Source organism: Momordica charantia (genome assembly GCF_013281855.1).
Source record: "Momordica charantia cultivar OHB3-1 chromosome 10 unlocalized genomic scaffold, Mcharantia_2.0 BLBB01000010.1, whole genome shotgun sequence".
Classification (NCBI taxonomy): Eukaryota; Viridiplantae; Streptophyta; class Magnoliopsida; order Cucurbitales; family Cucurbitaceae; genus Momordica; species Momordica charantia.
Window position 1 is genome coordinate 9,860,583 of NW_028275158.1, and position 13,452 is coordinate 9,874,034.

Genomic DNA, 13,452 nt, shown 5'->3' on the forward strand with positions numbered 1-13,452 from the left:
AAGATGGATGTTTTTTATATAGTCAATTTGTCTATCTATTCTTAAATTCATCTCAATCTGAATCTTCATTTAGAGTTAAATGGGAAATGAATAAGGAAAATGCTTGTATCTTGGCCATGAAAGTGTACTGTCATGCTTATTCCTCTCTTAGGATAAAAAAAATATAAACATAAAATGAAAAATCCAAAAGATCATAAAAAGAACATACAAATACAAATATTAAATATAATTTTATAGGGATCCAAAAACAAATAATTAAAGAAAAAACAACAATTGTCCGTTTATAAAAAATAATACTCATAATATTCATAATATGATACATAACGGTCATAATTCAAATCAATTTTTATACTTTACCTCTTCATCGGCTAAAATTAATTTTTGTATTCGCAAATCTTGATTTTGGCATGCTTCAATGTTTCTCCTACGAAGAACAAAAATTTTTAATTTCCAATCCTTTTGGAAATGTATGAGTTCTTTGATAAAAGAAAGATTTTTGTACACATTTTCGGAAGAAGATATGAGTTTTTAATTTACACTATTTCCTTTTAAATGGTTTGTCAAACAGTCAAACCTCTTATAAATGGTTTGTAAAGGAAGAATATTCATACATTTTCAACGTACTACTTCTCTAAACAAACACCTCATTCAAATAATAGCATCCAATAGAAAAGGTACATGAAATAATATATAATATAGATAAAGGGTAAACTTGATATATCTTAAAAAGTTGGGGGCAAAATGGGGAGCTAAAAATTCTCCTCATAGCCCCATTTAGATATAGTATAGAAAAAACAAACCTTCAATCACAGATATATGATGCCAACGCCGTCTTTATCGTCGCTGATGGAGGTATCCAATTTTCACAACTCTCGTTACTTTCATTTTCTTTCATCATTATCAAGCACCTACACCACTTGTTTTCGCCCAGCCACACAATTCACAAGGAAGTTTTACAGTGTCTGGAACATGAGTTTTGGGCAAAATAAAAAAAATACATGGATTTCTTTTATTTTATAGGTGGTTTGCAATCACACCTATACGTGTGATTAGATGCATCGTCGCTTAATTTAACAATCACATCTCTTTTAGATTAATTTATCTGAACAGACATCTTCGAATAGTTGTGTCCTTTAGGAATTTCAAGGGTAAAATAGGTATATATGAAAACATGGGGGGCAAAAATGGAAGACAAAAATTCTCCTCCATAGCCCCATTTATATATAGTATAGATAAGTTTCTAAAACAGCTCTCCGAACATATTATCTCTTTTTTTTCTCCAAGGGCACCATTCCCATTTTTGTTAAAAAAAAAAAGTTTAAATGAGAAACCATGAATTTTATTATAATAAAGAAAAAAATTAGTAATTTATATTTAGTTACTTAAAAATATTATATATCAATGATTTATACAAACCTATTACATAGGTTAAAACATTGCAGTACAATTTTAAAATGTCATTATTAAACTGCTATAAGCATACGAAATCTTACAACATATATAAAATTGCTTCCAATTAATTGTGAAGACATAATTGAAGAGGTCTTCTTTTTTTAATATTGCAGCAGTTTCAGAATTGTTACGAATAAACTGCTACAATACACAATTACAACGATTTTTTAAACATGTTGTAGAAAAACCTTTGCATTTGTGTTAACTTATTGCAATTGAATCACAAGCGTGGCAGTTTAACTGTTGCAATAAACTATCTGCAACGATTAATAAAAATGTTGCAAAATAAGTATTGCAATAGATATATTTGCAGCGGTTTGTAAATATATCGTTAATAAATTAAACTGCTGCAAATTGAGTATAGAATTACTGCAATTGAGTATAGAATTACAACATTTGAAAAATCGTTGCAGCAAAAGTGCACCAATTTTATATATTTGCAGCTTTGTTCATGTGTTGTTAGCAACCGTTGATATTTTATAAAGTCTTCCAGCACTTTGAAAGTGCAACATATACTTTTTCCTATAGTGACTTTCATTCGTCTTAGCTGGTCCAAAAAGAAATAGAGTATTTCGAAAATGGAAAATAGAGGTGTGAAACATTTTGTTAAGTTTTTAAGTATCATGAAATCTCTAAAATTTTTCATCTTTCGTGACGTTAAAAAATCGTCATAAAGTATAAAAAAATATTAAATATATGTTACTTCACTTAAAATAAATGTATAAAATATTTTACAACATTGTTAAATAGAATAAAAATTATAAATTACATATTCACTTTTCGTAACATTTAAAAACTGTCTTAAATTGACAAAAAATGTGAGCATAAATAGAGAAAGAGTTTCCAGCCAAAAAACACGGCTCACTATTTCATAACGCTTGAAAAACATCACAAATGACAGCAAATTCACAAGTCTTCATATTTTTTCGCCAAAAATCTCCTTTCACCATTTCATTATGTTTTTAAACGTCACGAAAAGAAAAAATTCCAGCAAACTACGTATTTTCCCGCAACATGTCGCACCTTTTTGTGATGTTTAAAAAAACGTCATAAAGAAGTTAGTTTTACTGTTATGAAGATTAACGCACTCCTAAAAAAACATAAACAAAGCCAATCACATAACACAATAAGAAATTAAAGGGGTAGATACCGTATTTGGTCCGACTTATTTATTACTTTTTATTAAGTTTTATTTTAATTATTTTAGTTAAAAAATAGCATAAGTTTACTTTATTATTAGTTTTAAGGTAAAATATTAATTAAATAAAAATGGATTTTGTTTTAAAAGAATTGTATTTATTATTTTATTTTAAGAATTTTTGTTTTAAATAAAAGAATTTTTTAATTAAAAAAGATTTTATTTTTTAAACAAAGCTGATTTTTTCCATCAAACTTCTATACATTTCATTATTTTCCTCATTTTTCTTTAATTTTACTTGACCTTCCCAAATATTATCGTTGCCACTTTTACCTATTTAAGAGAGAGGGGAGACAGATACAAACACAAAGAGCAAGCATAGAGTGAGAGCCAGAAGAAAACTATGGAGAGGTGAGAGTAAAAAATTCCAATTTTTTTCCCTCTTCTTCTTCACCACTCAAAATCCACTTTTCTTTTAGTTTTTCATTTCCTTCTCTCTCTAAAACTCACAACCTTCATCCATCTCATACCTATTCCCTCTCTAACAAAATCCTTTTTCTCTTCTAATTTCTCTTCACACAGTTTGGCACCAATCCGACACGCGAGCGGCGGCGGCGGCAAGAGCTCCGGCACAACATTTCGGTGACCTACCTGTGACTCCCTCAAGAACTTTGGGACCAACCTCCAACACAACCACATACGTGCAGTGGCGATTTCCAGTGGCTCCCACAACTCAGAACGGCGACACGACCAAGGGTAGCATCCTCCTACGTTCGACGACCACAGACTTCGGCGCCATCAGATCCAAACTTGATTAACTCTCGCACCTTTGGCGCAGAATACCCACAAATCTCCAATACAACATACTGGCAGCAACAACATTACTGACCGGCGATGCCTCCTACCACAACAACTCCGGTAGCGGCACAAATTGATTTCGGCGAGCCCGTTCGGATCTACGCTTCCATGACCCACAATATTCCGGGGACCTCTGTTAAAACTACCTAGGTGAGAAGGTGAGTTTGAAAATAGCATGAAGAAAACTAAAAAAGAAGAAGAGAAAACGTTTTAGAAGGAAACCTTTTTAAAACAAAAATATATATTTTGGGGATCGAAAGTTTTTTTTGGAAAGAAAGTTCGTATTGATAAAGAAATTTTTTTTTTGATATAATAAAAAGAGCAAATTTTTTTAAAAGGAAAGAAAATAAAGTATTTTGATAAAATAAGTTTTTTTTTTATTTTAAAAAATAAGATTTTGTTTTTTTCTTTCCTTCCAAATATGGGTTTTAAAAGATTTTGTTTCTATGTTTTAAACAATGTTTTTAAAGTACAAAATAAGTAGTGAAAGTTTTATCTTAAAATAAAAGATTTTTTTAATAAAGTTTTTTAATAAGTTTTTTCGAAAAAGGGTAAAAGATTTTGTTTTAATCTTAAATAAATGTCTTAGTAATGTTTTAAAAAGAATTTTTTTGTAAGGAAACTTATTTTTTGTTTAGAAAAGTAAATGAAAGGTTTTAAAAGGAAATAAAACTTTGTTTTAAAATTAAAAAAATTAAAAGATTTTTTTAAAATAAATTTTGTTTTAAGATAAAATGAATCTCAAATTGTAAAGTAGAAAAAAAGGTTTGATTTAAAAAAATAATAATAAAAGATTTCGTTTAGTAGAGTTTTTTTTTTCTAAACAAAGTTTAATAATAAAAAATTATATTTTTTAAAAATAAACATTTAAAGATGTTGGCATGGTGGCAAAGGTCATAGGTGTTAACATCTATCACCCAATTTCAACCCTTGGTATGCTTTGAAATAATTTATTTTTTTATTTATCATTAGTTTTAACTAATAATCATTTCAAAAACTCAAATGACGGAAATTGGTATCTTCCAACATTCTCGAGGTGATAAAATTTTTCTAATGACCTTTATGCCACTCATACCTATTAATTCATATCTTATAACAGAGTGTGAATTAATATAACGTGAGACATTTAAATAAAACAATAATTTTTTTTGGGCCAAATAATAGGATAATTTATGATAAAATATGGTACTGTTTTCAAGCGGATGTTGTAGGGTGCTAACACCTTTTCTACGCTCAGTCAACTCTCAAACAAAAAATTATGTTTTCGTAGACCAAATATTTTTTTTGAAATTGGTGACTAATCAAATCTCGTAGATGATTGGTGGCGACTCCAAATCCTTATCTCGAAAGAGACCCTTCAGAGGATGACATCTGCCGCTCCGCGTCGCGACGACGTTGCGACAGCTTGGCAACTCCACTGGGACTCTATTGAGAGTCAAGCCATTTATTTTTGTCATTTACTATCCATTATTAAATATTTTATCCATTTTTTATTGCACATTTTGTCTTTTAATTATTTGCTTTTGTAAGTTTGCATTATCATGCATCTCACACAAATTCACAAGCCTCCTACCCGGGCTTTACCCTTAAGATTAGATCGGAGACTGAGTAGGGTGACCTTCATGGAATTTCGGTTCCTGTGCAGGTGTATGAAATTCTTCACTCAAATCGACCATACTGCCAAAGCATATGGAAGATTTGGGGGGCCAATATCCTATACGATGCATTAGTACATCACTTTACACCATATTCATAGTGCATTTTATGTGGGTTGTTATGTTGTTCATGACATATTGTTTTTTAAATAAAAAAATTATGATTGATTTGGAGTTATAATCATAAGGTTTTAAAATAACTACAACAGATTGGCCTTTTCATGACGGGCATTGCCCGTCATTAACGAGTAACCATGTCGGTCAGTGACCGACATCTATTCGAGTGTCCTTGTTTCTTTTCAATGACGGACAGTTTTAATGTCGGGCATTGCTCGTCATGTAAATCTTCTTTTCCATGATGGGCATGCCCGTCGGAAGGATAACAATGACGGGCGTTGACCGACATCTTTACGAGTGTCCTTGTTTCGTTTAATTTTGCATGACGGTTTTTACCCGTCATTATATGTGCGACATTGTTTGTACGTCATCGTTTGTGCGTCATTGTTTGTACGTCATCATTTGAGCGTCATTGTTTGTACGTCATTGTATCTATGTCTCGTATATGCGTCGTGGAATGACTATATTTTATGACAGACATTGACCGTCATTATTTCGTGAATAATTTAATTAAAAAAATAGTTGGTTGCCGAGACGTGGCTAACCAACTATATTTCCTTCAGATCTATGATAATATTTCAATATTGCAATTAAAATTAGCTAATTGATATGCAACTAAAACTTTTAACACGTTCATATCAAATGCAATACCTATTCTAAAACTTAACTAAAAAACTAGCCTTAGACTCAAAACACACAAATAATAAAAAGTACAAATTTCAACATGACCTCTCCACTTTAAAATATATAACTCAAAACTAACCAACCATATATCTCCTTCCAATCTAATCACAGAAAGTAATATCTCAATATTATTGCAACTCAAAAACTAATATGTAACTAAAACTAACTATTTCAACATCATGATCTATTTGAAAAACTTAACTAAAAAACGAACCTTTAGATTCAAAACACAAACAATAAAAAAAGTACAAATTTCAACATGACCTCCCCCACTTTAAATAGAACTCAAAACTAACCAACCAATATATCTCCTTCGCACTTATTGACACAAAATAATATCTCAATATTATTGAAACTCTCAAAACATAATATGCAACTAAAACTAATTTCACACCATGATCTATTCTAAAATTACTTAACTCAAAAACTAAAATTGAACTCAAAACACAATTATTTAAGAGTTGATCAAACAAGTACAAATTTCAACATGAAATCTCTACTTTAGAATAACTCAAAATTAACTTGGAAAACAATAATATACTACATTCAGCAACAATCAAACACTTCTATATTAACACCCTTCTACACATAAACAAATGGGACCGCCCGTCCCTCAAACAAAACTACATTCAGCATAACAATCCAAATTTCTATATATTATAAACAAGACCAAGTATTTCAAATCTGCTAAGTACTACTACAGAAAGTAACCCGAACCAAATACTTACATCAAATAACCAAAAGTAATGAATCCATCGGTACTACACAAGTCGTCCAACAAATGATGTCCATTCTATTCGAACTTCATCGATTTTTTCTTGTTTGTAGGCATTTTTTGTATTAAACTACAAAAAAAGAAAGATGATACTGATTAATATAAGGATAAAGCATATATAAACACATAAAGGTATATGATAATACATACAAGTTTAGTTATGGGAGTATTAGGATTCCGCACTATTTCTCGTATATACTTTTGCAAATAGTACCCACACTCGATAGAACCTAGTTGCCGAGAACACTACATATAGAAAATTTGAAAAATAACATAATTATGAGTTAACACAGGATTTCAATGCAGATTTGAGCATATTTAAAATGTAATCAAATGCAAGTTTACCTTCACAGGTTTCCAAATTGTAGTACTGCGACAATGTTAAATAGAGTGTTGAGCTTGCCACATTTTCAATGATCTAAATAACTTGAAACATTAGAATGACATAATTATAAAAATTATAACTATAAGAGTTCAAGGCACCTACGTGTTTATGATTCCCTTATAATTTTCTTTAATCTTACTTCTTAGAGAGTCCAATACATAAACACAATTCTCTCGAAGATGTATAACAAACAACTTCCAGTGAAAGCTATTAATAACCAACATGATAATATTACATTCATGGATGGATAAAAGAAACTATAAATAAGTAAAATCAAGTTAAATTACTAGCTTACTCGTCATTACGTGGGATGAGTACTACTTGTTCCAAGTTACTCATGTCTAAACTGTTGGCTAGATCTAGAACAAGTTTCTTGAGACATCATTTGTGGTACAATGTTGTTCGGGTCAACCACCAAGAACTTCTTATGTGTCTCCTCCTCACATTCATTCCAAAGACACCTAAACATATAAACTTCATAGTTAGCTAAGTTAAGATATGAAATAGATTTAATATACTTACGCGATGTACGTGAGTACACACATATAACCTATTTCAATCATCTCGCAGTATTGCATGATGTCATCACGTGTTAAACTAATGATCTTCTCCCTTCAAAAATATGTAATCACCGATATTGAATTCAAATACATCCTTGTTGTTCATTGAACGCACGACATATTGATTTAGGAGTTTAATAGTCATGTGGACATCAATATGTTCAGATGATTATGTTCTTGGTTTGGATGTTCGAGGATAAGGAACCATTGACAAACAACATTTAACAAACGAAAAGTTAAAACTTCACTCAAGTTAGAACAAGACATACATTTTTCTCCTCATTTAAAATTACTAGTTGACGAGGCCATCCCACGAAGCTACCAATGGCACTCCATGAATTGTTGGACTTTGAACGTCATTATCAAATACTGTGCCAATTGCAACAATGTTCTCCACTGATCCAATAGCCAGATGACACTTCCCTTAGAAAATTTAAAAGCAAAATGCTAAATGTTATGCACAAAAAAGCTAAGTGTCGTGCCCAAAAACAGTAAGTGTCAAAACTAAAACAAATTAGTTACCATTGTTAGTTGTTCATCTGGGATAAAAACTTTAGTAGGTGCATTGACAACTTCCTTCCCTTTCTCATTTTTCTTCGAGACATTACTGACTTTAGTTGTGGATTTTTTTGGTTGTGAGCTCTGAGTCTTCAATTCGGCTTGGTCTTAGAGGTTGCAATCCCAAATCTAACTTCCTTTTGACAACATTAAAATATAGGGATGGTGAAACAAACTCACCCAATCCCCTCGCACGGCCTCTATGTTTGGGGGTGCCTAATGCTTCAGTTAAAATATCTTCGCCCTTGTGTATTGTAGCCAACTCATCCTATCACAAATATTTATCATCATATTATCATCTAAACATCCCACTTTCTAAATCTCATTGAAATAAAAAACATAGAAACTTACAATTCGAGCGGCACATTCTTTAGTGGCAACATCAAAGTATTTTTTGTCATCCCCGACTTATCCAGTACTAAATTTATGAAAGTTTCATCTACAAAAAAAAAAACAATGGTTACGCTTGTGTACTTTGTCGGGCTCTTAAGAAGCAAAATAGAAATGATTAAGAAACAAAAGATTGATAAAGTGGGGTGTGTAAAGTGGTAGCTAGTAAACATGGAAGGTTATGAAAGAAACAAAGTGTATCAAATTAATTAAATTAGTGAAAAGTTAGGTGAACATGATGCTTTAACAAAATTCATAAGCTCTCCAACTCTCTCATAGTTACACTCACAATAGTTTTGGGTTTGCTAGCTTACAGTTATTTCCCAGAAAAAAAAAAGCATTTCTCTCTTCTTTTTCTTCCATTGGACTTGATGCATGTTCTTTTGGTTATTATACACTTCAAAAATATGTTGGAGGTTGCCAATTCATTCTTTAGATGGGAGCAGAGAAAAATTTTAATCAAATGAAAATAGAGAATACATTTCCCACGCATTCTTCTTTTTCTTTTTTGTTTAACAACAGCAGCTGACGAAGGAATTTTTGGTTTTTGGTGGGCTTACCCGAAAGCGTTACGAGAACCCAAATTTTTACTAATGCACACCCTATCCTTAATACCCTTCTTTCAAAATCCCTCTATAAATCTCTCTCTCATTTTTGGAGACGAGAGTAGCGCAGGGAGGGGCAAAATTAAAATCTTGAGAAAAATCCAAAAATTTCTCTTTCCCCCGCCTTATACATCTACCAGCTTCCTCCTTTCTCTTTTTCTTATTGGTGGTTTCACAGCAAAACTAAACATAACACACAGAAGGGGAGAGAAAGTAAAAGAACCATCTTTTCTTATACAACTTTCCCACTTTAGCCAAATCTAAAAGCTTTTTCTCTCTCATATTCCATCTACGTTACCAACAAACAAACAAGATTAATGGAATGTGTGTGAAATGGGTCTTCTTCTCAGTCTAACAAACAAGATTATCCCATTCCCTTCCCTTCCCTTCCCTTCTCATCTAAACTCAATTGATTTTTTTTTCATTCGTGAAACAGGGCACAATAGAGAAAGAGAAAAAAACTAGAAGTTATAGATAAAATAACCCAAACTCAAACCAGAAGAAAATGAGAAGTTACCAAGCTAGAAGGAGATGAAAACGAGCAAATATTATGGAAGAGAAGAGAAGGAAGAACGGAACCTTCGATGTTGTTGCCGCTGCCTAATATATTCGCTCGTCGTCGCTGTCTACCGCCGAATCGTAGTTGTAATGCCCCGCATTACTTATAAGGGTATTTTCATGACTTTATATTATTATTGTTTTTTTAGGTAAGCTAGTCAAATCTAATTAGCTTTATGCCAATAAACTTTAATCAAATCCTAGTTAATAATTGTAGGCTTCTAATACTCTAACTAATTAAGCTCAAGTTAATTTTATTTACTTATTAAAAAGAAATTTACAACAAAATTTAGTGATTCATCTTATCAATGTTAAATTAATTATGTATGTTAATAAAAAATAAATATGCATAAGAGATTAATAAGATTAGCGAGATTATAATTGTATTTAAGTAACAAAATTAACAATACTACTTTAGTAATTAGATAAATGTTGTGAAATATGGTAATTGTAATGGTAGCATTATTTGAGTATTTATAAAGTTTCATACATTTTATCCAAAGTTTTATTTTAAGGTTAACCAAGTAAAGCCCCATATTACCTTTATTTTACTCTTTATTTTTCTACATTAATGAAATTAACTTAATTGGGGTAATATAGAAAGTTTTATTTAACTCATAACCATGATTAGGCAATATAACTCACCTTCCACTAACCATGATTAGGCAATATAACCCACCTTCCACCCAAGATACACATGTAGTAATTAAGTTAGTTAGGAAGACCAAAAAACACTAACAATCCCATTAAGTAATTGGCCATGCATGAGGAGAGAGAAGAAGTTTGTTCCATCTTCCAAGATTCATGTTTGTTTCATCTTCCAAGTCATTCTCATTAAGTTACCTATGTTGGTTTCATTCATTTTCCTCCAAGAACATTTCTAAACAAATCTGAAAATTTCCTCTCAATCATCTATCCTACGTTTTAAATCACACCTTAGAGGAGTTGTGGTTGCTTTTCCAAGTCCCTTCAAGGATCGTTCATTGCAGTTTTGTCTTTTCGGTAAGAACGGTTTCTTTAAGTCTAGTTTTGTAAGTAGATTTTTCCTAATAATTTTATAGAACCTAAGCATGTTCATATCCATTTTCTAAGGTTTCCATCATCATTTCAAGCTCTCTTAGTTGCTAGAAATTTTCTCTTTTTATTCTTTACGATAGAGAGGAAAACGCACCAACGGTAAGCATCATTTTTCCTTGTGTAAATTATTTTAAGGGTTCGTTATTAGGATAAAATAGGTACTGTTTAGGCCTTATTTTTGTTGATTTGAGATCTGGAAATCTGAATTTAAAAGGTCCTAAAAATGTTCATAAATTGCTTCATAGCGGTTTTTAACGGTTTATGTTATTTTTATAGTTTTAGCTTGTTTAGTATCAAATTTTGGATTGTTAATTCTGAATTTTTGAGACCATGACCAACACCTTTAAACTACCCTAAAATGTATTTGAATGCATTAGATTTTTATAATTAGTTTTACCTACGGTTTAAAATTGTGAAAACTAGTGCTATGTGTTTTCTCTAGTTTTTTTGTAAATTTGCAACATCAGTAAATTATTTTTTTCGATATTATAGTATATAAATCAGAGGCTAATATGAAGATTTAAAATTACTTTTCACAAATTTATATATATATATATATATTATGATTATTATGGACAAGGTTAATTATTAAGGGATTTCTACTAGTAGAATAGTGAACATATCTAGTTATGAGAACTTATTGGAGGAAGCTTAGTTTAGGTAATTGAGTCCTAATTTTAGTTGTGTTAATTGTTATTAAGAAGCTTTAAGGAATTTCCTTTAGTTTACGAAGTTCAGGTAAGTGGATTCTATCATAAGTTACCGCCTTGTATGTTTTGTTGTATTATTGTTTGATTGTAAGTGAATTATGATATGTGTTGCATTGTTTTGTTATTGAATTATGTTATTCATGTTGCTTAAATATATTTTGTTATTGAATGGTGATGGTGGTTAAATTTTATGTATTACAAAGCATGTTATGGTTCTATGGCTTTCTCATGTCATTTTAAGTATGTTTAATAGCAAATCATGTTTAGGTAAAGCATGACATAATGTGTGATGCATTGCATTCGTAGTGAAGTTAGTAGTCTTATGTGTCATGGATTTAGGTAAGATTAATGTTATGCATGAAATACCCAAATTAAGCAGTTATGTTATGCAGCTAGATGTATGATATGACATGTATGGTTTCTGCTAAAGGCTGGGCCCTAGGAAACAAATTAGTTCATGTTAATGGTATTTATGGGGGGTAATTACCCTATAAATATTACATGCGGAATTGACGGTTATGGTATGGGGTATTTCTGTATAGCATGGCGCCAAATTAAGGATTTAGATATGTAAGTTTATGCTAGCAAGCACAAGTATCTTAAGTTAAGTTGTTTGTTGGTTTATATGTTAGGTTGAGGTATGCATGCATATAAACATGATGTGTGTGTTTGAGCATGAAAGGTTCCTTATGATGGGAACTACTTACTGGGTATTTTTTTATACTCATTCCATGTTGTTTCAATTTTTTTTTACAGATAGTTATATAGTTGACGAGAATAACGTCAAGGATGACCTGAGCATTGACGAGGAGGAGATATGAGACACAGTTGAATTTTATTTATAATATATACTTTTAATTATGACTATACCACATTTTTACTTGTTTTATTTAAGGATAATAACTTTGTGATTTCCGCTACTAAAGATTTGTAAGTTAAGTCTTATTAAATTATCGTTTTCATTTTTAGATGAAAATACAAGTTTTTATCTTATTTTATTTTAATGAAATTATATTTTATGAGTAATTATCTCAATATTATATTATTAATGACATATAAAAATTGGGGTCATTACAGTAGTTCACCGCTGTCGAAAAATCACTCCTCACTGCTGGACCTTCGCTCGCACTGCCGTACGTGGTTCTTCGTTGGCCTTCCCACAACAATAGAGCTGGGTTCACAACGATGGTAGAGAGAGTTTAGCGTGCGGCAAAGGGAGGTGGGAGGCAAAAAAAATATCGAGCGTAAAATTTTGGGTGAAATTTTGAAGTTAGGGTTAAAATCACACATTATCCATGTAGGGCCTGGCTGGCCATTAAAACTAGACTTACAATAGCGGGCTAGGCCTGACATGGATACTTTAAAAAATAATAATAATAAAATTGGCGCATTTTTTACCTTGTCTGACATGGTTTCCTCCTTGTTTTTTTATTTCCTCCGTGTTTTTTTTTGTCCGACGTTAAAACCAAGATTTGTTGTAGTGAATTAACTACTTTTTTAAAATAAAATATCATTTACCTTTTATTTACTCTCATTCGTTCATTATTTATTTGTTATCAACATGTATCTACATCACATTTATTTTACTTTTTTTGAGTCACATATTTAGTCTACTTCTAAATGAATTTAGAAGTGTTGCATTTCAAAGGGATTTTAAACGTCCCTATGTAGGCCCATCAAAGACTTTAAAATTTGTTCATTGTCGATCCAAAACTTAGGAGTTAAGCCTTAACCTTAGAATTAAATGTCATGCATATTCATGTCTCTCTCTTAAGATGATTTAGTGTCTGACATTTCATCTCCATGCACTAATAATTGTATGAAATATTGTTTCAAAAATTTAATAATTGCATGAAATATGTATCATATCATTAGGGCACTTTGCAGCATTTTTAAATAAGTTTTTTTTCCTTCCCGTAAGGAAATTAAA